A 27885-nucleotide genomic window follows, 5' to 3' on the forward strand; every position below is an offset into this window, starting at 1 on the left:
TAATAAAGTTTAAAACACGTGATTGTAGAAATAAATTAATTTTTAACAGATCACAAAAAAAAGTCTACCATAAGATAATGCTAATTTTTTACAACTATTTCCATGACCTGTAAAAATGAAGTACACTCACCCAATTGAATTTTCGAGATCATAAAACTCATAAGCTTGGTACCGCTACTCCTATGCTCTTAGTTTTAGAGAAAAGCAGCTATACCACGTTACCCGTCTATACCACATTACCCGAACTTACTCTAATAACTTTTCCCAAAACGTTTGTCCTGGAACAAGCTGTTTGTGAACTCGATTTAAGGATCGAGACTTTTTTTAAGTATTGCTATATATATCTGATTTTTCACCAAAAAATATTTTTAACGGATTTAAGAGGATATGTTAGACTTAATACACTCAAAATAATTTTAAAGTGACTTTATCGTCTCCATACAGACAGGGACATCCTACTGTTTAGACGTATTGATGATTCCGTATAAACTATAACACTTACTAAATTATTTCAAATATTAAAATGTATGTCCCAACGGTCACAAATAAATTCTTTGAATTGACACTAACCAAGTTATCTACTGAATAAATAGTTCAGAAATTTGCTCAGTTTCTTGTATTGAAGTGTACGTAATAAAACATATATTTGGGAGTATTTAGTTAAGTGAATAAACAAACCACAGGGCAACACCTCATAAATACGTTGAATAAAAATTAAATCAAACATGGAGAAGTCGTGTCAACCCCACAAAAAAAATAGTGCTGACAATTTTCCAACTGAATACACTGATTAAAAGAAAACAAACGGAAGACTATCTTGGAAATAATTTCAATATTATTACAATGTGCGCTTAGTTTGGCCACAATGTGCAAAATGAAAAAATTAAGCAAGATAATACAATAAATAATAATAGACATGAAAGTGCGAATGAGTCAGCTTACACACAATTAATACACCCTTTGCTTTGCATATAGTATGTACAGAATCATAATCTACAATCAGTACATTCAATAAACATTATTGGTTGGCATACTGCATATCTATAAATTAGTAATTCCAAATATTGAAAAATTTGACATTTGACCTTCACGATTTAAGGTTTGACGTTCTCCAATTTTATTAAAACTTTCAGAGTATATTTGGTTAATTAACTGGACTATAATATTCAGAATAGGTTTTACTTAAAATTCATAACAGTAATGAAATTGAGCTCATTCGCTAAAATATGGCCAAATAATTAGTTTTTCTCGAAAATTTAAACCACAGGTACGGAAAAACTATCGGAGATATTTTATAAATTTTTATTCCCTATTATGTTCTTTATAAATTCCAATGAGATTATTAAAAAAATTCTGAAATTTGTTTAACAAAATTATTAAAAATTTGAAAATGGAGTTTCGAAACTGCCGTTAAACAAATTTTATTTTTTTGGTCATACCTGCGAATAGGTTAACGGTATCCTACGAAGACAAAAACTCATATACAAGTAAATATGGATATATTTTAAGTAAAAATGAGCTTCTATTTTAATATTTATAAAATATGTTAATTTTGTTCCTATATTTGTTTTAGTGGTCTGAGATACGTTAATGGCCAGGGGAATTTCGAATAACTTTAACATTTTTTGACCAATTTAAATTTTTTATATCTCATTAGAATGAAAATTACGTACATATTTCTATTCTTTGAAATTAAATTGCAAAAGTAATTTTTTAATAGCAAAATTTTTTCAGGATGATACAATGTTCACCGAACTGGGATGAGGCTGGTAAAAATTCAAATTTCGCTTATTAAGAGCCACCCTATTATGTATACATCAATTTGGAATTCAAATTACAGGAAATATATATCTCCTTTTTTGAATCGTTACTACAGTTACTTTGAACTTTAAGCAGTATCAAAAGAAATCAATTCCACCATGAAATCAATTGCATCATCCCGTAATAAAATGAATTATTAGAAAAATTTAATTTTAACTGAAATCTTGTGTCACACATCGAATGATAAACTAACTTATATCAACCACCAGTAGAGATTGTGGTGAAAAGAAATAAAATCACAACTATGAAATCACAATTAACAAATCGGATTCACAATAAAAATACTTCGGCAGCAACAACAACAGCTATATGTTGAACATCTAATCAAACAGTATTGCAAAAATACCAAAACAAAAAATAAATAAAATATGTGAATATAAAACGAAGTGGGTGACTAGAACTTGTTCAAAACTCTGTTCCCCACCCTGAAACACAATTTAATTATCTATAAATGAAAAACAAACTAAATCTATTCGTTATTCTATTTGTTTGTATGTTTGAGTATCTGTAATACTGGCTTGATGCTGTGTTGCCATATATTTTGTTAAAAAAAACTTTTAATTTCCGAAAAAAAACTAAAACTAAAATAATACTAATACCCGTAAAATTAGATAACTTTTGTATGAAAATTTTATAAAATAATTTTTTTTAAGAATACCTCTAATTTGAACATAAAATTTTAATTAAATTTTATAAAAAAAAAAACATTATAAAGAAACATGTTGAATTTTAAGTGCAATTTTGTTTGATTTCAGTGCATGTTTTTTTATTAATTTATTTTCTTCTATTTACTGAAAACATATTATAATTTTCGAATTTAATTTCGAATTTTCGAACATCATGTTGCATTGTCAAAAGTTAAGTGATAATTTTAAGAGTTTTAAAATTTGTTCGAAAACAACTTCGAATTTTCGAACATAATATTACATTTAAATATTACAATAAAATTAAAAATTTTGACCTAAAAATGTACAAACAAACATTGCAAGTTAAATAATGAAATTTAACTCTGAATTTGACACTGATTGTTGTTCTTTTGCTTGTTTTTGAAACCGAATATATATTTTTTAGTATACATATATTTACAGAAGATATATTATTTTCTATAAGAGAAAAATCTGTCGCGTACGGTATGTCACGTACGAAATACAATTTTATTTATTATAAATTCATCCTAAGATTGTTGTTATTTAAATATGACGGATTGTAAAGGAAAAATAGTTGGTTTAGTGTACGATTCGTAAATTTTTGCATAAAAAACATGTACCTCAAAATTAATTCCCTTTTATGTCATGATATCGTACGTGATATTATTTCGCTCGATATTTTGGACAACAATGTTTCGAAAGAACTTATTTTTTTTTAAAATTATTTTTAAATTATTTTTCTGATGCTCTTATTTTTGCAAAATCTATTCCTCTACATAGGCGTATAAATGTCGTGTCCGATGATATGGAATCGCCCATATACAAAGGAATAACAATATATATTTCGAATAATATTGAGAGATATTTTGAGATTATTAAATTCCGCAAAAGTATGTAGGTCACGCAATTCATCATCAGTTTTTTTATATTATTCAATCCGACTACATTGGTTTAAGGAAATCGTTGTCGACAGAAATCAACATATATTTTGAAACAGGAGTATTCAAATTAATACGTATAGTTTTTTTAATAAACAAAAATTAGTGGAGCCTTTTTGTACAATTATTTTAAACTAAAATTTACAAAACTTGGAAAAACTATATACAAATTTGCCAAAAAAATACAAAAACTTGACGTATGGTAACACTGGGTAGATGCGATGGTGTTAAAGAGGGGTGTAAGACAAATTGACGGCTTACGCCTTAAATGTTCAATTATGTGAAAATAAGTGGGTATGGACTCCTAAAAGTATGCAATTATAGAAAATGCTGAAAGTTTTCTTTCATTTCTATAACGGTATATTTTCCTGTTGTATGTAAGTATGAACGAACAAACGAATGAATGAATGAGTGTGGGTGTGTGTTTTAATGAATACTAGTTTGGAATGTTGTTCGATGTTACAACACAACTAACTGCTCGAGAAGCCCAAGAATGTCGTCAGTTCACAGAGGTGATTTGAACAAAAATAAATGTAGACAAGAGTATGTTTGTTCATTTGTGCCTTTTGTTCGATGTTGAATTTACATTTCCTTTACAAATTACTGCCTAAATACAATACTACTCAGACATGTCTCCCTCTATTTCTTACAATCACTCGCTTTCCAAGACTCATGAATATTTTTGTTGTATCGTGATTTATGTCTGTAATCAGCGTTCGAGTAACTGCTATTTATTTATAAGTATGTAAAAATATGCCACATACACCCAATGTTTGTTCCTTTATCGCCTGTCATGACTTATGTATGTGAAGTCAGTCTAAAACTGGCAATAAAGTCGATTTTGTATAAAAAAATGTATAAATAAAAATACACACAGGGCAGTTGCGGCCTGCAGTACCATTACAAATTCAAATTGAAGCCGACAGAAAAAGCCAAAGAATGAATAATTAACAAACTACAAATCCTAGAAAACTTAACAAATTAACGACTTAAATCATAGACGGAAGTGAAAACTAAGAAGGTGTCAACAAATATTCAAATCGAAATGCAAATTTGACGTTTGTATTACAATGAAAAGAGGTGGTGCAAGTTCAAATTGTCTACGCTGCTTACCTATAAAATGTAATAAATATTTCCTAAAATCATGTAAAATTTTGAATGTGATTTTGTTCTGTTAATTCTTGAATATTTATAGTCATGAAAATACTGCACAGTGGGGCAGAATTAAAATATTTTGAAAATCATTTTGCCACAATTAAGTGCTGATCCCATTGACACGAGGATTACATAGGCGTAGCCGAGGAGTTCCCGATATTAATTTTAAACGACGGATCTCACTCTGTAAGGTCTCAAATTAGGACACCTTAACCAGAATAAGATGGATGAGGGAACAATTCGTAGCCTAATTCATGGATTTTTGCAACATATTTCTTGGATGCACCCTTACATTGTCCTGGTGAAAAAGAACTATCCATAAAACGGCCGCCATGACATTATTGGCTCATAACCAAGTGACCATTCAACTGAGCTATGGGAGATGCCTATGGCTTCCACAATCTCTCGCACTTTCAATCTCCGATCGGGCAACAGTTAGAAGATTCTACCTATAACTGTTGTTTAGAGATTCGAAAAGAACTATTTACTTAATATGATCTAATACCATCCTTAAAATATAAGAAAGTTATTCAGACAAAGCTCAAAAAAATTCTCTCGAAATTACAATTTTCATTGTAATGTAAGTCCTACACCCTTGCAATTTTTTTGCTAAACTTCGTACAGTGATACTAATCTTAGAGACTTTCACAATTATTGTTCTCCAAATATTCGAAAATAACTAATACAATCAGCACATTTTCAGCCAACTATGTAAGGCCCCTTTCACACTATGCAATTTAGTTACGCATGTGTCTTGCCCAACAACAAAGCAGCATGCAAAATTTTCTTCTCCTTAAGCCGACATTACCTCTGCCATCAACAAACACAAGAGACTTGCGTAACTAAATTGCCTAGTGTGAAGACCTCTTTCAACTGTGGTAACGAAATAAATTCTTCAAAGTTTTAGGACTTTCTCTAATAAAGTTCACCAGATATTCGATAACATGTCCAATAGAAGTAGACATGTACACTTCTAACAACCCGCCCGTTTTCAGACAAATTACGTAAAATTATAAAGAGATGTTTCGGACAAAGTTTGAAGAATCTTGCAATTTTTGTTACCCAGATATTCAAAATTGACTAAGGACCCATTGTTCCTATCCAAGCCATTTTTAGCTAAACTTCGTACAGTGATAAGAAATTGGTTCATATAAAGTTTGAAGTCTCACAATTATAGTTATGCAGACATTCGAAAATTCTAATTACTTTGCATGGGAGGCGTCACGCCCACAAATCTACTCTTGACCATTTTCAGCCAGACTATGTTAAATTATAAGAGAGATATTGGGACAAAGTTTGAGAATATCGTGATTATAGTTGTCCACATTTTTAGAAATAACAATTTATTTTGTATGGGAGGTGACTCAGTTCCGATATCTTCCATTTTTCGTTGAACTTCATGCAGTGAAAAGAAATTAATTCGTATGAACTTTGAAGACTTTCACAATTATAGTACTCCAGATATTCGAAAATAACTATTTACTTTGTATGATAGGTGCAATGCCCACTAACACATTAACTCCCATTTTCAGCCAAACACCGAATATTGATAAGAAATTAATGTGTTAAAAGTTAAAATACTTTTGTGATTATAGATATTCTTATATAAGAAATAAACAATTTACATTGTATGGAGGTGTCACGGGCACTAATTCAATACCGCCAATGGAAAATGCTAAGAATTTACATCGGACAAAGTTTGAAGACTTCCACAAGTATACACAGAGAAAACAGATGCGTAGTGGCAACCGAATTTGTTGCCAATCGAATGATTCGGTTGTACACATACAATTTTTCGGTTGAATCAACCAAACTTTTGTAGCCATAACTGTAAAATTCGGTCGCTAAGGTAGAATCAATCGATTGGCAACAAATTCAGTTGCTATCACAAATCCGTTTTCTCCAGATATTTGAAAAGAACTATTTTTTTTGTATGGGTGGTGTCACACCCCCTGTTCCGATCCGTCCCGTTTTCCATTTTTGAAAAGTGACAAAGTATGTCAGTTTATGTACTCGTATCTTGCAAAGCTGTGGTCGGATTTTGTTCACAAAAGGTACTAAAGTATACAAAAACTCCCAACAAATTAATATTATTATTGAATATTGTTTTGTCAATTGCTGACTAAATCCTACTGCTGATTAAGTATAATAATGAATTTCTTATTAGTTTGAACTGTATGGGCAAATAAATAAATCTCAATTTCAATATGGCTACATTTAGGCCGACTAGACAGACACAAGCCCAAACACGATTTTGATGAATCAATTGTTATGTGTTGCTCTAGTTTTGTCTGCATTTGAATCGATGCCAGGTACCACCTGCTGCTTTTCAAGTCATATAATTGCATGCACTCTCTCACTCATTATTCATTCATTCTTATCATTCAATACAAATAAGTGGCACCTGTCACTTAATAAATTGAACAGGCAGTTCTGCTTTCTAAGGAAAGTGGTAAAGACAACCCTAAATGCCTGCATACGAGTACAAAGTGCATGTGTTTATGTATCTGAATAATGTTGTGTTCCATTCTATACTCCAATAAATGAATGCCAACTATTTGTTGCTTAAAGAACATTGGTTTCAAATTTGTTGAGTTATATTCTACATGAGTGTTACATATTCATATACATACATATACATAAATATAAGTATATGTAGATGTGCTCGTAACAATATTTCACTTTCAAACTTAATTCAAGTCAATTGATGGAATACAACTGCACTAGCACATACTTCATCGTCCTCTTCATCGTGAAGCTAATCATCAACATGATTATGATGGCGATGATCATGGTGGCAAGCAGCTAACAATAATAACATTCGTTCGTGTTTAGGCGCATTGGGTCACATTTCCTTTTTTGCATGTCGTGTGCAATTTGGCACATTTCAACCGATATGCAAATTAAGTTGTTGCACTAAATGCCACCTTCATCACTATTTCATATATTTTATACACACATACATACATTCATACATAAATGAACCTCCACACACACACTGTTACATTAATACATATGAGGAAAATCCAAAAAATTTTGGAGAATTTAAAAAAAAAATATTTTTAACATTTGTTTTATTATAACACAAATCTGTTCGAGTTAATAACACAAAAGTGAACGAAAATATATGAAGGGGTTCTCATATAAGAATTCTGGTTTTTGGAGCGCATAGAAATACTTTAATTTTTGTAGATCACTTCGGTTTAGTGAAGTAACAGTATTTACGCAGGAAAATATAATGTGAAATATTTAAGGATAGGTTTATACCCACCACCAAAAAGATCGGTAGTATATTGATTTTGTCATTCCGTTTGTAACACATGGAAATATTGGACGGACGGAAGTCTGGATAGAGCCTCGAGGGAATGACTTAGGAAGACCAATGTTTTTCAAAATATTTTTAATTGACAAGAAATGCTTGATATTGAAAATGGGTGATATCTTTCAAGTAGAACCAGAGTTATTGAATAAAATGTACGACAACCTATAACAAATAAAATAAGAAATTTCGCACACCTTATTCCCATGATAAAAGGCCATGCTATACCGTATTGAAAATTGCAGGAATCGGTCCATGCTTTCTGCTATCCCCAAATTTCTTCCTCAAATACGACTCCACATAAAATTCAGCAAAGTTTCATCTAAAAATAAATCACAAAACTATATTTTGGATCGATTTATATTTGACCATAGCCCCTTTATAAAGTCCACTTTCTAAAATCACTAAATACGCATAAATCCCTTACAAATATTGTTTGCAGGTTAAAATTTGACACTAATTATTCTCATGTACATATATAATAAACACCGTACCGAATTTTAGGAAGGTCGGTCATAGTTCCCACATAAGGACCACTTCGAACCAAAATTGTGAATGTTTTTAATTACTTATACATATGTCATTTTGAAGGGTACATATTTGTAATTTGTACATATGAACATTATAGTGTAAATGATCGCCCAGGCCACCCAAAAAAGTTTGACGACAAAGAATTGGACGCTTTATCCATGAAGATTATTATAAAACTCAACAACAGCTATCTAAAACTACTCAATCAATAATTTCAAAACGTTTGCGAGCAGTAGGATTCATTCAACAGCAGGGAACCATACGAATTGAAGCCGTGAGTCCTTTAAAGGCGATTTTGTATGGCCGAAATGATGCTTGAACTCTATAAAAGAAAATAACTTTTACAGCAAATCAGTACTAGCGATGAAAAATGGATCCATGGGGATAACCCGAAGCATCAGTGATCGTATGTGAAGCCCGGAATCAACACCAAAGCTAAATATCCATGGTGCTAAGGTAATTCTATGTAATTGGTGGGAGCAGACCATCACAGGGAGCATTGGCAGCAAAACGCTCAGAATATGAGGCCAGGCATGAAACCGCAAACGACAACGCTCAACCACATGCTGCAACAATACCTGTTAAAAAGCATGGACAATGAAGTGTTTGGCAAGTTTTGACTCACTCGCTTTATATTCCACCGTGCACTGTCCAACTATTATTTGTTTCGATTAGGGTTTGGGGTTTCTCGGATAATTTAATTTCCCGGGAAACGGGAATGAAAAATTTCTAATCCCGGGAATCCCTGGAAATGAAATTTGGAGATCACTTGTTACTATAAAATTAAATATTAGCGGTATTCATTATATAGTAGAGTAAAATAGCAATTAAATGTCACAAAATTTTATAAATTGTGAACGTATCTTTATAATACGATGTCGATTAATGTGTTAATGGGATTTTTAATGCACTTTTTAGATTCTTTCTTTTGATTTTTCTGTTATATTTTTTGTATTCCAATTGCTACTTGCTTCAAATAAATCTAATTCCCGCTTAAAACTTTCAGCATTTGATTATAAATGTTTAGGGCTTTGCTTTTCAATATTGATTGAATTGGTTTTTAAAATTTAGCTCCATTTATATTTCGGAAACCTCATCATCAACGCTTTGAACAGATTAGGGAACATTGTGGTCAAATAGACGTTCATACATTTGCTGTCCATAAATTTTTATTAACATTGTGTTTTTATATTATAATTTATGTTATAATGTTGAAGTTTTTAGGTTTAATTTAATTGAATGAACCGTTTTTTGAGAAATCGTAGATTTTTTAGATAACTGCTGTTCATAAAGAGTGTTCATTATAGCAACACATATCAGAAAAATGGTTTCATTTCGGCTTAATGCTTTTACTGTATCCTTAACCCTTTAACGCATATTGTTGCCAGTTGTCTACATACCAGTTCCACTTAATTTTAGACTAATATAAGCTTGATACTAATTCAGATTCTAATTCAGAAAAATCAAATGGAGTACGAAAATTTTCAGCTAAAGAAATCCTAAATCAAACTAAAGCTAAAGGAAATATAATAAATAAAAATCAACTAAATATTTGATACTTTATAGAAAAATAAAAGTAAAAATCATGCATTTTAGGGTTAATGGTGTTTAAAACCTCCACTAATATTTGGAACAAGCCATTTATCAAACAGAGATGTCATATTTAAATATATTAAAGTATTTTTAATTAATTTTAAATTTCCAGTTTTTCCCGGGAAAAAAATTAAAATTTCCCTGGAATTCCCGACAATAATTTTACGGGAAATCCCGGGATTTCGCAGGCGGGAATTCCCGGACCCCAAACCCTAGTTTCGATTGATGCAAAATGTTCTCTCTGGGATACGCTTCACTTTGGAACAGAGTATTCGATATTGGCCTCAAAATATGAGCCGTTCTTTTGGCTCGGAATCCATATGTTGCCAGAAACATGGGAAAAGATCATAGCTAACAATGGCCAATACTCTGAATAAATTTATATTGTACAAATGTTTCTTAATGAAAGCCAAATATTTAAAAAAAAATCCCAACAGATCTAAATTTAAGAAAAAAATTCTTGATTGTAGATTGCAAAATTTTTCAAGTTTTAATCGTATTTTCGTATTATGGTCAGTAAGATTTACGTTCTCAAATTTAAGAATAAATTCATGATTTGTAGAACGCATTCTAAAAATCAAGAACGTAATCTTAATTTTAAGATTGTATTCTAGAATTTATGAACATATTCTTAAAGTTGGGATTGAATTTTTATTTATTTTTTAATATTATGGTCAGTAAGTAAGTATTTTCGTATTATGGTCAGTAAGATTTACGTTCTCAAATTTAAGAATAAATTCATGATTTGTAGAACGCATTCTAAAAATCAAGAACGTAATCTTAATTTTAAGATTGTATTCTAGAATTTATGAACATATTCTTAAAGTTGGGATTGAATTTTTATTTATTTTTTAATATTATGGTCAGTAAGTAAGTATTTTCGTATTATGGTCAGTAAGATTTACGTTCTCAAATTTAAGAATAAATTCATGATTTGTAGAACGCATTCTAAAAATCAAGAACGTAATCTTAATTTTAAGATTGTATTCTAGAATTTATGAACATATTCTTAAAGTTGGGATTGAATTTTTATTTATTTTTTATTTTGATTTTTTAGAAATTTGACAATAATGAAAGCTTGTTGTGTTATAAATTGCAAAACCCTAACCGAAGTAGACGTGTTTAAAAAAAGTGAACAATATATTTAATTAATAATAGAAAATCAGAACTGAGTGAGTGAAGATTTCTTGCCGCTGGCTGATAGACAATATCATCTGAGCATAACGCCGGAGGAAACTTGGCCGATATTTGCGAAGTTTTTCCAACTGAGAATGAACTTAATTTCGTTATATATTTTATTACAAAATTATTATTATTATATCTGCATCATTTAGCAAAAAATATCATAGATACAAGCTGATCTCGTTTGGATAAAGAAGAAATTGCTGAAATGGGGTCAACAAATCAAATGCAAAATTCTGAAATTGATGAATCAGTTGCAGCTGCTTATAAAATATACTTGAGCAGAGACAGTACTGATTGAGAGGAAGTTTGTCATAAATGGAAATTCGCACACAAGGTGTTCCAGAATGATTTGGCAAAAATAGGAAGTCTTGAGTTACTATTGTAAATAAGAACACAATCTTAAATACGATCTTAAAATATGCAATCGTAGAAAATAAGATTTCATTCTTGAATTAAGTATTTTCGCATTTAACTATTAAGATTGAAATGCTTTGATTTTGGACATAATATCTTGATTTTAGCAAGTTTTTTCCCTTAGTGTGGAAAAACAATTTAACATAATTTTGTTTCGAGTATGCATTATTAATACTACTGGATTTTAGCTCTTTCATCTCACATCGACTTATTATGGGTCTTTATAAAATTCTAAGACGATATAGCTACGTATGACTGTCTGTTGATGGCACGATAGGGCGTAGAGGGACGGATGGATCCCGATAACATTTAAAAGCCCGAAAAGTCGGTTCCCTTATTGTACTGGTGGTGGCTATAACAGATTCGGCACAGCCGAATATAAGATCCTTACTTGATTGAGGTTATAAAAGTATATTTTGGTTTATAAACGATTCTCAAAAATTTTCGATTTTCGTCATATTGTCATTAGAACATACATTCACCTGCAGTATTGTATGTTTGAATTCGAGTGTTAGAGTATGCGATATAAATATGAACGTAGCCACCACCACCGCCAATAAGTTTTGACAAGAATTACGAACACTCACACACACACAAGTCTTGATTCACTTTCTATTTTTCCACAAACGTATATTTTAAAATTTTATGATCCAGAAAACAATTTAATTTTAAAGCAATTTTTAACACAAATATCAACATATGTAGATCCAAAGACTTTTTAAAATAGGGTTTCTTTCAGAAGCATATACAAATTGGAAACCGAAAAAATGCTTTTCTAAAAGAGAAATACTATTTTTTAATGCAAAATTGTATATCGTTGTACTGGACACCACCAAGTGGATGGGGTCTCAACCTTAAAGTATACCAATCTACTCAGGATCACTTCGACGATTAAGCGATATGAGTCCGTTCATCAATGTGAACCTTGTAATCAAATTAAAGATCGCAATATCAAAGATAATTCGACAAAATTTGACACAAATTTTTCTATTGCCCCAATTGCGAATTTGGTTAGAATCGGTCCATTATTTCTCCGAGCCCACATATAATTGCCCCATTATAAAGATATTCAAGCTAAATTCTGGACAAACATGTTTTATATTAGCTAAAACCCAAATTTAGTGCCGATCGGTGCATAATTTACCATATTTTCCACATAAGAAAAATCTCATTAATGAGCATTAATTTCTTAAAAATGTTGGTATTCAGAGAAAATTCAACACAAATAATTATACCCTACACCATCATAGTGGGGAGGGTATTATGCGTTTCGGCTCAAGGACGAAGCCTATTGAAAGTGGCTGAAATCGGTCCATTATTTCACCTAGCCCCCATATAAATGTCCTCCCGAAATTGGACTTTATTGGTCATAAATGTTTAATTTATACATGTATCTACACAAAATTCGCTCCACATAAGTTTTATATACACAAAATTCATGTCACCAAATTTTGTTACGATCGGTCCATAATTAGTCATAGCTCCCAAATAGGCCCGCTTCCGAAAATCACTTTAACGTGCATAAATCGCTTAAAAATGTTGGTATACTCACAAAATTCAACATAGTAAATTTTCATATAGGCATAAATCACACGACCTAATTTCATGGTAATCGGTCCACAATTGGTCATAGCCCCCATATAAGGCCCACTTCCGAAAATCACTCAAAAATATAAATTATTGAAATTTTAAAAGAAAAATGTTTTTGCTCTTTTACTTAGTGTAGGGTATTATATGGTCGGGTTTGACCGACGATCCGTCCCTAATTATTTATAGCTCCCATATAAATTTAAACGAAAACGGTTTATACCCATATACTTGGTGTAAGTTATCATATGATGGATTGATCGACTATACTTTCTCATTTCTATTGTCCCAATTACGAATTTGAATCGATTATCAATAATCTTAAAATCTATTTAACATCAACTGCATTCTTGTACATTATAAAATTTGCCGCAAGTGGAATTTTTTTTTACAATACTATGTATTTTGTTTGTTGGGATACGTGGTGTGCACAAAACTAAACAAATTTTATACTTACATACATTCATATATACATGCATACATCCATCCATCCATATCTATCAGAGTTATTAATATTTCTTTATGTGTCGGTTTGAAGAGTTGGCGGTGTAGTTCTCGAACTTGCTTCGAGTAAAATTTCATAAATTTCATGATGTGTTGAGATTGATGGTATGAAGTTTCATTTTTGATGTACAGTGTGTGAAATGTGTCAGAGTAACAAATAGAAAAACGTCGGCAGGCACACTTTTCAATTTCTAATAGATGAGAGGATGGTGGGGAAAAGCTCTGTTTTGTTCGAGTGCATTATAAATGAGTTGCAACAAATAGAAGTGCATATTTCTAACATTTTGATTCTAAATATGGGAAGAGAAATTGTAAATTATTGTTTACATATTTTGGCTTATGGAGTGGCAGCAATAAATCGTAATTATTTATTCATTATGGTATTTTACAAGGCTAGTTAAATTTAAAAATAGTTGAGCAAGTGTAAATATTTTAATCAAATCTGCATATATGTATAAGTACATACATTTTAAATACAATCTCACTATTATAGTTCTCTAGATTAACATGTATGCGACAATGAACAACACAGGTTGGAGATTTGGCATAGACTGATTTATTATAATTAAAGTAATATAACAATAGGTATAATATAATATAATAATAATCTTATACTAAAGAGATAAAAAAAAACTAATAAGTATAAGAGATCGAATAAGACTAATAATAGACATAACAAACATTTAAATATATTACAATCCCTTACCCTTTTCTAAAAAGAAATTAATAATTTGTTTATACCTATATAATATTTTTAATGAGTATAAGTTATAAAATAAATGTTCTGATAGATATTATTATTTTTTTCTATTTATCATTGCCAATTTTCTTCCATCATTTTTCTGGCTTTACTTCTAGTAATTATGACTGATTCATCATTAGATCTTAATCTCTTCCTACGTTCCACAGAATACGTTATAGGTCGATATTGAACATGTCTGATATTGAATTTCTTTAGTTGATCTACATGAGCATGCTTTAAACTTCCATTAACTTGTACCATATACCTTACATTACTAACTTTGTTAATAATCCTCCCACGAATCCATTTAACATAGTTAGAAAATACGTTCCTATATAAGACCTCTTCATTCTCACTGAATACTCTATCCTTTGGCAAAATATTTTCTGAACTATTATAAGAATGTACTGGATTCGGTTCCTTACTTTCGTTGTTATTACTATCATCTTTTTTATTGACTAATACGTCCATTAGTGTTCGTGGTTTATATGTAAATATTAATTTTGCTGGTGACGTATTTGTAACAGTGGATGGAGTACTTCTGTATTGCAATAAAAAATTATTTAATTTCAAATCCCAATTCAAATGTTTTGTTTTAGTATCCATCATACATTTTTTTAGTGACTGCTTTACAGTTTGAACAGCACGTTCTGCACTACCATTTGATTGAGGATGATATGATGGTGATTTCAAAACTTCAATTCCATTTGCTTTGCAAAATCTAACGAAATACTCAGAACTAAATGGTGGACCATTGTCACTTACAAGAGAAGTTGGCAATCCAAAAACTACGAATATTTTTCTGAGTTCGTCACATACCGTTTTAGCGTCTGTCCTCTTCATAATAATGCAATCAATCCATTTAGAAAAAACATCAAATATAACTAAAATTGTTATATTTCCGATTTTACAAAAATCTATATGGATTCTTTCGAAAGGATACGTGACACTTTTCCATGATGACACAATTGGCTTTGGCGAGTTTTGAACAGTTTGACAAGGGACACAACTATTAACAAAATCTTCAATATATTTGTCAATACCGGGCCACCAAACGTAAGTTCTTGCAATACTTTTCATTCGTACGATGCCTACATGACTTTCGTGTAATAAGTTTAGTACTCTATATATTAAAGTTTTGGGAATAACTAATCTCTCTGCATAAAACAGGCAACCACTATCCGTACTTAACGAGTTTCGTTTATTATAAAAAGGTTTTAAATCTTCTTTTACATACTGTGGCCAGTTTCCATTACTAACGTATTCATAAACCGTAGACAAAATTGCATCCATTTTCATTTCCAGCCTAACATCATTTAAATTGAGTGGAATATTATTCGAAATTATATGATTTATACTAATCTCTTCTATTTCAGTGGGTTTATTTAGAGGTAATCTTGATAAACCATCAGCATGTTTCATATCTGAACATCTCTTATAACAGATTGTATAGTCATACATTGATAAAATTATTGCCCATCGTTGTAAACGATTTGCTGCCACTGCTGGAACATCCTTTTTGTCACCGAAAATAGCACGTAGTGGCTGGTGATCAGTTTGAATAGTAAACCTAAGACCATAAATATATTTATGAAATTTATTTACCGCAAAAATGATAGCTAATGCCTCTCTGTGGAGTTGGGAGTAATTCTTTTCGGCAGCCGATAGCGTACTTGATACAAACATTACTGGCTTTTCTTCGCCCTCGATTATATGCGATAGAACGGCTCCCACTCCGTATGGGCTGGCATCACATGCTATAACTATTGGCTTGGCCGGATCATAATGTACTAACGTATTCATGTCCAAAATTAAAGATTTACTTTTGTTAAATACCTCTGTATGTTGAGCTGTCCACATCCATGTTTCATTCTTACTATTAAGTTGATACAATATGGCTAATTCAGAAGATAAATTTGGTATATATTTATGGTAAAAATTAAGCATGCCTAAATATGATGCTAACTGTGTTTTATTTTGAGGCTCTGGAGCATTTAAAACAGCTTGTATTCTTTCTTTATTTGGTGAAATTCCCAGACTGTTTATATTAAACCCTAAGTACACTAGTTCATCAGTAAAGAATATACATTTTTCTTCATTTATGCGTACGTTGTATTCATTCAATCTTTCGAAAACATTATGTAAGTTCTGTGCACACTCATCAATATTTGAACCTCCAACTAATATATCATCAAAATAAATATGTACCTTGTCTAAACTTTTCAAAATCTCGCACATTATTCCATTAAATATCTGTGGTGCAGTTTTTAGACCAAATATTAGTCTAGTATATTGAAATAATCCAATATGAGTATTAATTGTCAAAAGTTCACGTGACCTTTCCGATACTTCTACTTGAAGGTACGCACCCATTAAATCAATTTTGCAAAATACTTTCCAGCCCGACATATTAGCAAAAATATCATCCATTCTTGGAATAGGTATATGTTCGCTAACTACGAATTTGTTTATCGTTCTTTTACAATTTACACATAACCTGATTGATCCATTTGGCTTACTAACTATCACTAAAGGACTAGCCCATCTACTTCTGGTCACGGGTACTAAAATACCCTCAGAACACAATCGTTTAATTTCTTCCTCGACTTTAGATCTTAATCCATATGGAACTACGTTGGGTTTACAAAAAATTGGATAAGCATCTTCTTTAAGTGCGATTTCGGCTTTAAAATTTTTTATAACATCATTATTACTAGGCTTTTTAAATACCTCAATATACTTATTTTTAAATTCTATTATTCTATTAATATATACATTATTACACGATAACTCAATGACATTAAACATAAAGAAGTTACGCCAGGACGGAATCAAAACATCTAACCAATTTCGCCCAAGTAGTGGAACAAAATCGTCGTGTGTATTTAATATTGTTAAATCTAATCTATAATTTTTACTTTGTACATCAACGTTCACTTTTATTTTTCCATAAGTTTCTAAATAGTCACCAGATACCAATTTCATTTTCCTGTTGTCTCTAATAACACAGTGCAACAGTGAAAAAAACACACGATCATGACTAGATAGGTTCGACTCTACTACCAAAGGGTAGTAAAACCCTATACTCAGTTTGTCCATTTTGGTGACCGATTTTTTTTTATGGGCCCACAAAGTTTCTGAAAATCAGTTGGGCCTCTAAAAAAGGTGTCATCAGTTTTTGGTTAACAGCTAATTCAGACTTTGTGATACGGCTTAACTTTATATGGCAATAATATAACTAAGATTCCGCCAAATAATTTTTGTTACAATTTTCTTCCAAAAAATAGCTTTTTCGTGCACTTTTGTTGAAAAAATATAGGAAAAAAAATTTTTTTTTTTACTTTTTTTAGAATTACTTCCAGGTTCTCCTAATTTTTCATTAACACTATTTAGGAAAGTTGTAGCTACGGTAAAGTTGAACAACACTTGAGAACATATCAATGCATTCTGAACGTGTCTAGTCACTCTAAATAGCACATAAAGATCACTTTGTACCTTAACAATTTTCGTTTTTACTATTTTTTTACGCTAAAACAAAGATTTTTTATTAAAATAGTATGATCAAGTCCACACTTCTATGTTGTGCTGTATTATTTTCTCGGCTGAGGTGTTCGGAATGGGGATCAGTGAGTGGACCCTCAATGTCACACATTTAAAAAAAAATCGCCAAAAAGCCATTTATGATCTGAATGAGCTGAAATTTAAAATGTAGATAGTCCTTGAGAAGATCTACAAAAATATGCTTTTAGCTGTAGGTATCTCTTTTAGTTCAAGAGATATTTAAGTTTAATTTTTTTTTTAAATTTTGCTCGATCTTTTTTTTTGTATTTTATATATGATGGGCCTACGAAAGGTCGAAATTTGTTTTTTATATACGACGTATATTTGCGATAAAATTCTAAAGAAAATAAAATCAACCTGATAACAATTATTTCGTCCCTATAAAAAGTTACACCCATCCAAAGTTGAAGCATCTTTTTATATATTTCAACTTTGTAGGCGTGTGTTTTTTAAGTTTTTTCCCAAAAAAGTCCCCATATTTTTTCTTTTATAAAAAACTAATTTTCTTCGTGGCTATACACATTTTTTTATGATCTGGAAAGAGAACTTAATGCAAAAACGTATAAAGTAAAATTTGACTAACTTAAGCGGACATTGTACCCCCCAGCCCTATCCAAACTTGGCAAATTTTGAAACAAAATTTTAGGTTTGAGTAAAAAATTCTAAAAACGCATAGCACCGATCCTCAAAAGCTCGTCATATTTGTATAGCCATATATATTGTTTATATACTTACAAAACGTTTTTACTATCTTACTGTAAATAACGTCAAAGTGGGCTATTTTTAAAAAAAACTCAGTTTTTGGAACACATTTCCCCGTTTTGGTAATTTCGATGTTTGAAAACAAAGAATGGCAACAGTAGTGATGCCATTGACTTAAGATCATTTAGATCTACATTACTTCCAAATTTTATTGTGATGTCTGTAACTGTTCAAATTTTACATTAATTCAATGTTTTTATTTTTCTTGATGGAAAATCACTATTTTATAATATAGTTAGTTTTTAAGGTAAAATACGTCCGAAAAAACTCAAACTTAATTCATTTCACTAAAATGTCAATCTCCAAGTCACAAGGTTTCCACCGATATCAAAAACTTATATAAAAAGCATATAATTACTCTTCAGAAGCTCCACAAACCATGCCCACTTTAAAAATGTTTAATGTTTTTTCATATCTTGTATCAAGCCGGTCTTGCGTGATCAAGATTGGATAAAGTGATGCGCCCGAATTATACCGATAATGATTTACCCATTCTTCGTTATTCCAGCACAATAGAGAAGTATACACTCGAGCATACATTTTTAACAAAAAATTTTAGTTTTAGAGTCGAAAAATAGTAAAAAACTAAAATTTTTAAGCTACAAAGTGATTTTTGACAGCTATTTAGAATGCCTAGATATGTTCGGATTGCATTGATATGTTCACAAGAGTTATTCAGATTTACCAGAGCTACAACTTTGCAAAATATTGTTATTGAAAAATTAATAGTCCCTGGAAGTTATTCTAAAAAAAGTAAAAAAAAAATTTTTCTTCCTATATTTTTTCAACAAAAGTGCACGAAAAAGCTATTTTTTGGAAACAGATTTTAACAAAATTTATTTGGCGGACTCTTAGCTATATTATTGGCATATAAAGTTAAGCCGTAACACAAAGTCTGAATTAGCTGTTAACCCAAAACTGATGACACCTTTTTTAGAGGGCCCACTGATTTTCAGAAACTTTGGGGGCCCATAAAAAAAAATCGGTCACCAAAATGGACAAACTGAGTATAGGGTTTTACTACCCTTTGGTAGTAGAGTCGAACCTATACTATAATGATCTTGTGTTTTTCCAAAAGTCTTCATTTGTTGCATAGTGTAATTGTTGATTTTGTAAAATAATTCTGTACATGCTTCATATTAATAATTGTTTCACATGCACCAGTATCAACTTCGAAGACAATTGGTTGATTATCTATTATTAATGTAGTTTTATGAGAATTATTATTAAAAATATTGCAGTTATTTATATACCCAGAATGAGAAAAATTGGTATCCGAATACTCGTTATCGATAAATTCATCTGTCTCAACCATATTGATTTGCCTATTTTGTTTTCTTTGTTTTCTGCAATTTCTCCTAATGTGACCATATGATCCGCACGCAAAACATATTACCTCTCTTTGTTGTGTGTTTTGTGGATATTGTTGTGTTTGGTTATCACGTCGATTGTATTTAGGAAAATTACTCTCTTGATGTCCACTATATCCTCGATTCTCTCTCTTTACCCAATTGTTTTGTCGGTGACTTCTTACTGCATTAATATTATTATCATCCACAATGCTTTTAAGTACATTAACATCTTTACTTGTCATTTCAATTGCCATCGCTACCTCCGTTGCTTTATCAAATGTTTGTATTTTATCATCATTTAAGATGTGATTTTGTGTTTTTGTACATTTGATTCCACAAACAAATTGTATTAATAGTGCTTTGTCGGCAAAGGTTCCAAACTCGCAATGCTGAGCCATTTGTTTTAGCTCTATTATTCGTTTAAAAAATTTGAAACACTCGGCAATGATATTTTTCTTTGGTTCAAAATGTTTTATTAATTTATTAACCAACTCGTCGTATATAATTGATGGATCCGTTTCAACTTTAGGTGCTATTAATGATGATAATACCTTAAATAGATCTGGTCCTCCCAAGCTTACTAAAAACGATATTTTTGATGCATTGTCATTGATCTTGTTTAACGACAGCAAATGATTAAGTCGTCTAATGTATAAAGAAAAATCTTCACCCATTGTGAAAAATTCTATACTGCCGACAAATACATTTCTTTCCGCCATTTTCGTCTTCGATTTTAATTATTTATATATAAATATATATATATTTATAATTAAAGAAAGATCTAATATTATTACTTAATTAACACACGGTCTCTTTAACCTCGTCGCCAAATAACATGTATGCGCCAATGAACAACACAGGTTGGAGATTTGGCATAGACTGATTTATTATAATTAAAGTAATATAACAATAGGTATAATATAATATAATAATAATCTTATACTAAAGAGATAAAAAAAACTAATAAGTATAAGAGATCGAATAAGACTAATAATAGACATAACTAACATTTAAATATATTACATAGATAAAAATAACTCATTTTTCTTTAGTTTTAACTTACAAAGAAACAAACTACAAAACAGTAGAAATAACTGATTTTTCATTTAATTTAACTCACAAAAAACAAACTACAAAACATTAGAAACGAATGTTTTTTCAGTTATTTTTAACTGACGAGTTTCTACCTACAAAATCATTAAAAACAACCGTTTTATAATTTATTTTTACTGTTTTTTATTTCTATATAAATATATATTTTTAATATTTTATTTTTAACAATTTAATTTATTAGAATATACATACATATGCACACAAATGATTAAAAAAATAATGTTAATATTAAATAAGCTTAGGGCTACTATAAGTATTTCAAAACTTCAATGTCCTTTATCGTGTACATCTGGAAATAAGTACATTTCTCTTTGACATCGCCACATCTATATTTTGAGATAATCGTTGCAAAATCTATGGAAATCTGAAAATAAAAATTGTAGATGATTGATTTAAATTATGTATAGAGTGTAACAATATCACTAGGATATAATGTAAATTTAAAACATGTTCGAAAAATACTGGGAAAAGTTTTGAAATTTTTGTTGTTTCGTTTTAGGAAATGAGGTTTGTGTGGATTAAAGTAATATTCTGTGTCTACCACAAATTATTAAGCGACTTGTGTTGAATAAAATATTAAGAAAATTTATACAAATTTATATACCCTACACCACCATAGTGGGGAGGGTATTATGCGTTTGTGCAGATGTTTGTAACGCCCTTAAAGTATACCGATCGACTTAGAATCACTTTCTGAGTCGAGTAAGCGATGTCCGTCCGTCCGTCTGGTCGGCTGGCTGGTTGTCCATGTAAACCTTGTGCGCAGAGTACAGGTCGCAATTTTGAATATAATTCGATGAAATTTGATACATATTATTTTTTCGGCTCAATGACCAAGCCTATTGAAACTGTCTGAAATCGGTCCATTATTTCACCTAGCCCCCATACAAATGTTCTCCCGAAATTGGACTTTATCGGTCATAAATGTTTAATTTATACATGTATCTCCACAAATTCCGCTCCAAATAAGTTTTTTATTTTTTAAATTTTGTTACGTTCGGTCCATAATTAGTCATATATCCCATATATACCCGCTTCCGAAAATCACTTTAACGCACATAAATCGCTTAAAAATGTTGGTATACTCACAAAATTCAACACAGTTAACTTTAATATAGATATAAATCACACGACCTAATTTCATGGTGATCGGTCCATAATTGGTCATAGCCCCCATATTTTTTTTTTTTTCAATTTTATTTTTTATTTATTGTATCTTCATTCATGAACTAACAACAAGTACTTCAAATCTTATATCTAATAATTATAATTTAATTAGTCCAGCCAGTGCCGGACGAAAAATTGTTTATTCATTTAGCTTTTATTAAATTGGCATTCTTCCTTCTATTCTTTGGATTAGGTCTGCTGTGTCCCTCCTTCTTAACCGAGTGTGGCCACGGTTATTTAATATGTTGCGGGCCAGTGGGTTTGGGTGAATTTCAAGTTTTTTTAAATATTTTTCTGCATTTTTCGTGATCTCAGTTTTTACAAGGGGCACGTTTAGATCTTTGTGTATATTTGCGTTTTTGATATACCAGGGGGCAACTGTGATCATTCTTAAAAACTTGTTTTGGCGTCTTTGGATCTTTTCAACATTTGACGCTGAGGCCGTGCCCCATAGCTGTATGCCATAACACCATATCGGTTTTATGATCATGTTGTAAAGTAGAAGTTTACAATCTAAACTAAGCGTAGAGTTTCTACCAATAAGCCAATTAATTTGAATTGACTTCAATTTCATTTGAATCAACTTTGCATCTATATGACTTTTCCATGTAAGGCGACGATCGAGATGTATTCCGAGGTATTTCACTTCCGATTGTTGAATTATTGTTTGGTTATTGATATGAATAGGGGGGCATGATTCTCTACGCAATGTAAATGTTATATGGGTACATTTTTGCTCATTGACTTTAATTTTCCATTGTTTTAACCATTTTTCTAATTCAAATATGTGATTTTGTAAGTAACGAGATGCTTCTTGAGGGTTTTCATGAATGCTTAGAATAGCAGTATCATCAGCAAATGTTGGTGTATGAGTACGATTGTTGATGTATGAGTACGAAGGGCGTAGGGGCGACACACAGTGGTTCAGAAACGTATTTTTTTGGCAATAATTCGGTATCTCGGGAACTATTAGAGATATTATTACGAAATTTCACATGATTGGAGCTGAGGTGTTTTCGAGTTGATTTGCAGTTGTTCAGCTTCCTACGGGCAATGGGGGCCAGTATGTGGCCCCTCAAATTTGGTCACCTCTGGTCTTAAATTTTTAAAAAAATCGCCAAAAATCCATTTATGATCCGAATGAGCTGAAATTTAAAATATAAATAGTCCTTGAGAAGATCTACAAAAATACCCATAGATTTGTAGGTTATCTATATTAGTTGAAGAGATATTCAACCATGTGAAATTTCGTAATAATATCTCCAATAGTTCCCGAGATACCGAATAATTTTTAAAAAAAAAAGCTGTTATTGCATACGCAATAACAAGCTTGTGAAGCAAATTTTTCCTAACTTTTTTTTTGTTTTTTGTACCGGAATTGCTTAGGGGCAAAAACGGGCAGCTGAATTTTTAATAAATCGTTAGCTGAGACTTCAGGCTTTAATTCGATATAAGTCTCGGGCTAGAGGTCGTTGGAGATCAATAGGTACAATCCATAGAAGTTGGAGAAAATAAATATTTTTGGACAATTTATAGTAGTAAAAATTTTTTTTTTTTTAATTTTCAAAATTTTTTTTATTTGCATATATATCATTTATAACATCCAATTCTATAAAAAAATCATTATAGTGTCATTACAAGAATATTTTAACAGCATGAATCGATAAAAGTTAGCATATATAATACGGTCATTTCAAACGCATTCACTTAGGTCACCTTTGAATGTCTGTGGACAAAAAAGTAATAAAGATATAAGCCTAATATTTTTGGTACATGATAATTAGATTGTTTATTACAAACTGTGAAAAAATCAGGTAGATCAGAAGACATGAAAAAAATTAATTAATGCCGCCCTTGAACCAGTGTGCGACATATTTGAAAAATTTGACATGTTTTTTATATCAAAATGTTCTCCGTAAAAATACCTTACAGAAAAACATAAAATTGTTATATGTTCTTAAATAATTTATTTTTTTTTAATAAAAAAGGGTTAAGTCACCTTTTCGCCCAAAAAACAGCAAAAATCTACTATTTTTTTAATATTTAAATTGAAAATCGTTTATTTTTGGATCCATAATAGATATTGACCTCAAATCTTTTGTATATTATTGCTAATTTAGTTGTCTAACTAAAAAAAAAATCGAAAATTACGCCCTATATTTTTAAAATAGCGGCCCAAGGTATGGCCAAATTTTAAAACTTAAATTTTTAAATGCCTATAACTCGAAAATTGGAAGAGATAAATAGCACACGCAAGCATGTTTTTTCAAGAGCTAGCCGAGCGCTTTAAAATATTAAAATATTTGAAATCGGATGGGAAACAAAAAAGTGGCACGTGTTTAAAAATTTTACATATCGAAGGTACCCTACTTTGAGCCCCCATATCGACGCCCCTGGAGGATTTGTATGGCCCATTTTAATAACTTAAACTCGAATGCTCCTTGGCTACTCCCATGTAAAATTTTATACCGATCGGACCAGTCGGTTAGAAATGACATATTTATTTCCATATACATACATACATACTCAATTTTATGGTAATACAGCGACTTGAACCAAAGATATTTAAAAAACCTTCCCCTGTAAAATTTGGTTTCTGTGATATGCCTGATAGTTAACAAAGCATTGAGTAAGTTCTAAAGCTTTCCAGATCGCTTGAGACATTTGTCTAAATATAAAAAGTCTTCTAAAATAGTTTGAGTATTTGTTTTAAAAAAGTTTTATGGATTTTTAATAATTTTTTATAAAAATTATATTCTGCTATTCGAAGAGAAAACCCAGGTTTCTTCGATATTCTAAAAAACCGGTTATAACCGGTTATTGAAAATCGGGCCGATCACCCTGGCATAACAGTACAGTGGCATCAACGTAATTTACACAAAGTTTAAATACTTTGACAATTACAGTTCACTTGATATTTGAAAATAACTAGTACTTGATATGGGAGATACCACTCCACGATCACCCATTTTTAGTTAAACTTCGTACAGTGGAAAGGAATACAACCGTACAAAGCTTAAAAACCTTCACAATTATTGTCAAATATTCAAAAATAACTAATCCAATCCGACACATTTTCAGCCAACTTTGGAAATTAATTCGTCATTGCTTTACGGATATTTGATAAAATCTATTTTATATGTGAGGTTCCCTGTTTACTTTATAAAAAAATGTTTCAGACATATTCAAAATTTACTATGTTCTTTTTAGCTAAACTCCGTACAGTGATAAGAAATTGATTCATAAAAAGTTTAAATACTTTACAATTAAAGTTCTCCAGATATTCGAAATTAACTAATTACCTTCTATCTATGTAAAATATAATTTGCCTTATATTATTGGAGTTGCCACGACCACTTGAAATTTAAAAATAAATGGCAGCCTATTGTTCATTCCACATACGGAGGAACATAAAGTAAAAATTTCAAGGGGATATGGTACAAACAAACAACACTGTGCAATAAGAAAATCATTCCCGAATGAGACCAACGGGAAATGAAAGTAGATAATTAGTATACCAAAACCTCCAAAGGGTTTTTAAAAGTTCAGCTTTTTTGAGTAAAAATTTTTCATATATATTTTATGAATAATCTATTGAAGTAAGTCAATATTTATTAGGGTATTCAATTAATCGGGTTTCTGGTTTAATCGGTTAATCGAGCAAATAATTAATCGGGGTTAAGAATTAATCGGTTAATAATCGGTTAATTTTAAATTAATCGGTTAATAATCGGTTAATTTTAAATTAATCGATTAACCGAATAATTTCTTTTTAAATTTTAAACTGAAAATATATCCACGAATTTTCTGTACTTAAATACAAAATAGACAAAACATAGCAATTCAACCAAAAAGTAATTAATTTTCTTTAGTTTTAATAAAACTCGACTTGTAAAAACTCTCTCGCTGTTTGTAGTTGTTAGTGAAATCGAAAGTAAGGCGTGGTAAAGAATATCCAATAACTCAGTTATTTTTCTAAGCATATAAAATCTCCATTATACCATTGAAGTCATTTTTGGATTTTTTAGAAATACTTTTACTAATTTCGATAGTTTCTGATAAAAACTTATTTCCGTAGTGTCTCCAGTTTCGTCTATTATCATTTTCTCAACCGACAAATACATGTAAATTAAATATGTCAGTTTTTATACTCATTAAGGTATTTATAGACGGCAATACTGAGTATTAACACTTTTCAAATTGTTAATACCCTCTTGTTGATCAAGTGCAATATCCGATACATATGAAAATAAAAACTTTTTCAAACAAATTTTGATACCGTCAGTAAAATTTGTTTTGACGATGAAATTGTAGTATGATACTTGAGTTTTTGACAAATATTAATACTCAGTATTGCCGTCTATAAATACCTTAAACATGATTCTTGGATGTTCGAACAAATATGTAATTTTACTTTGACATTTGAATTAAAATTGAAAAATAAATACAAAAAAGTGCAAAAATAATAAATTTTTGTTAATCGGTTAATCGACACAAATTAATCGGTTTATTTGTTATTTGAAAATCGCCAATTTTGAATTATTCAACAGTTAACCGACAAAAATTAATCGGTTAACCGATTAACGGTTAACTGATTGAATACCCTAATATTTATATAAAGTAATTTTAGTTGAATGTTCTAGTCCTAATATACTTAAAATTCATTAATTTTAACCCTTTTTGCTGATTTATTTTTATAGTTTTTGGTACTTAGATACGCAATTACCAATTTTTGGAGAATTGCTGTAAAAGTATTGAGTAGTGGGTATCGTGTATAGAGTATTTGCCATATTGTTTGAATACTCAATACTCAAAAGTAGTTACTCAATACTTTTAGACTTGTATTTTTTCAATTTAATTTATTTAAATTTAACGGTTATGGTGCAAAAAATGCATCTCTACTATAAATACAACTCAAATCAATATTAGAAATGCAACTCTTAGCGTAAACAATTTTCAAATCAGAATAAAATATTTTTAAAAAAAAAACTGGAATAATAGTTAAAAAGTTCAAAATATTTATTGATATAATCTTGTAAAGCTAAAATGTTTCTACATAGGAGTGATGTCAGCTAATACATTACCGAAAAGCAGCAAAATATATCGTTTTTAAATTTAAAAAAATCCGTTAAAAGTATCGAATAGTATTGAGTACCCAAACGAAAAGTGTTGAGTAGTATTGAGTAATCAAAAGTAGTAGAATGTTACAGCACTATTGCTGAACAAAGTATTAAGATGTTTTAATTTTTTGAAATCAAATCGTAGTTACCTGTTATAATAGTGCAACTTTTTGTGAATTTGTGAACCATTATTTGTTAATAAAGTGAAAAGAAATTTTTAAATAAAGTTAATTACTAAAAAAAAAAAATTTTTAATTTTATAAAATTTGTGAAATGTCTTGCAAAATAAACAATTTTTGTTACGTTTGTGGCCATTTCACACCACAAATGTTAAAACATGGTTCGTTTACAGAAGAATATATATCTGCTTATGA

This window comes from Calliphora vicina, chromosome 2, assembly GCF_958450345.1.
Source record: "Calliphora vicina chromosome 2, idCalVici1.1, whole genome shotgun sequence".
NCBI lineage: Eukaryota > Metazoa > Arthropoda > Insecta > Diptera > Calliphoridae > Calliphora > Calliphora vicina.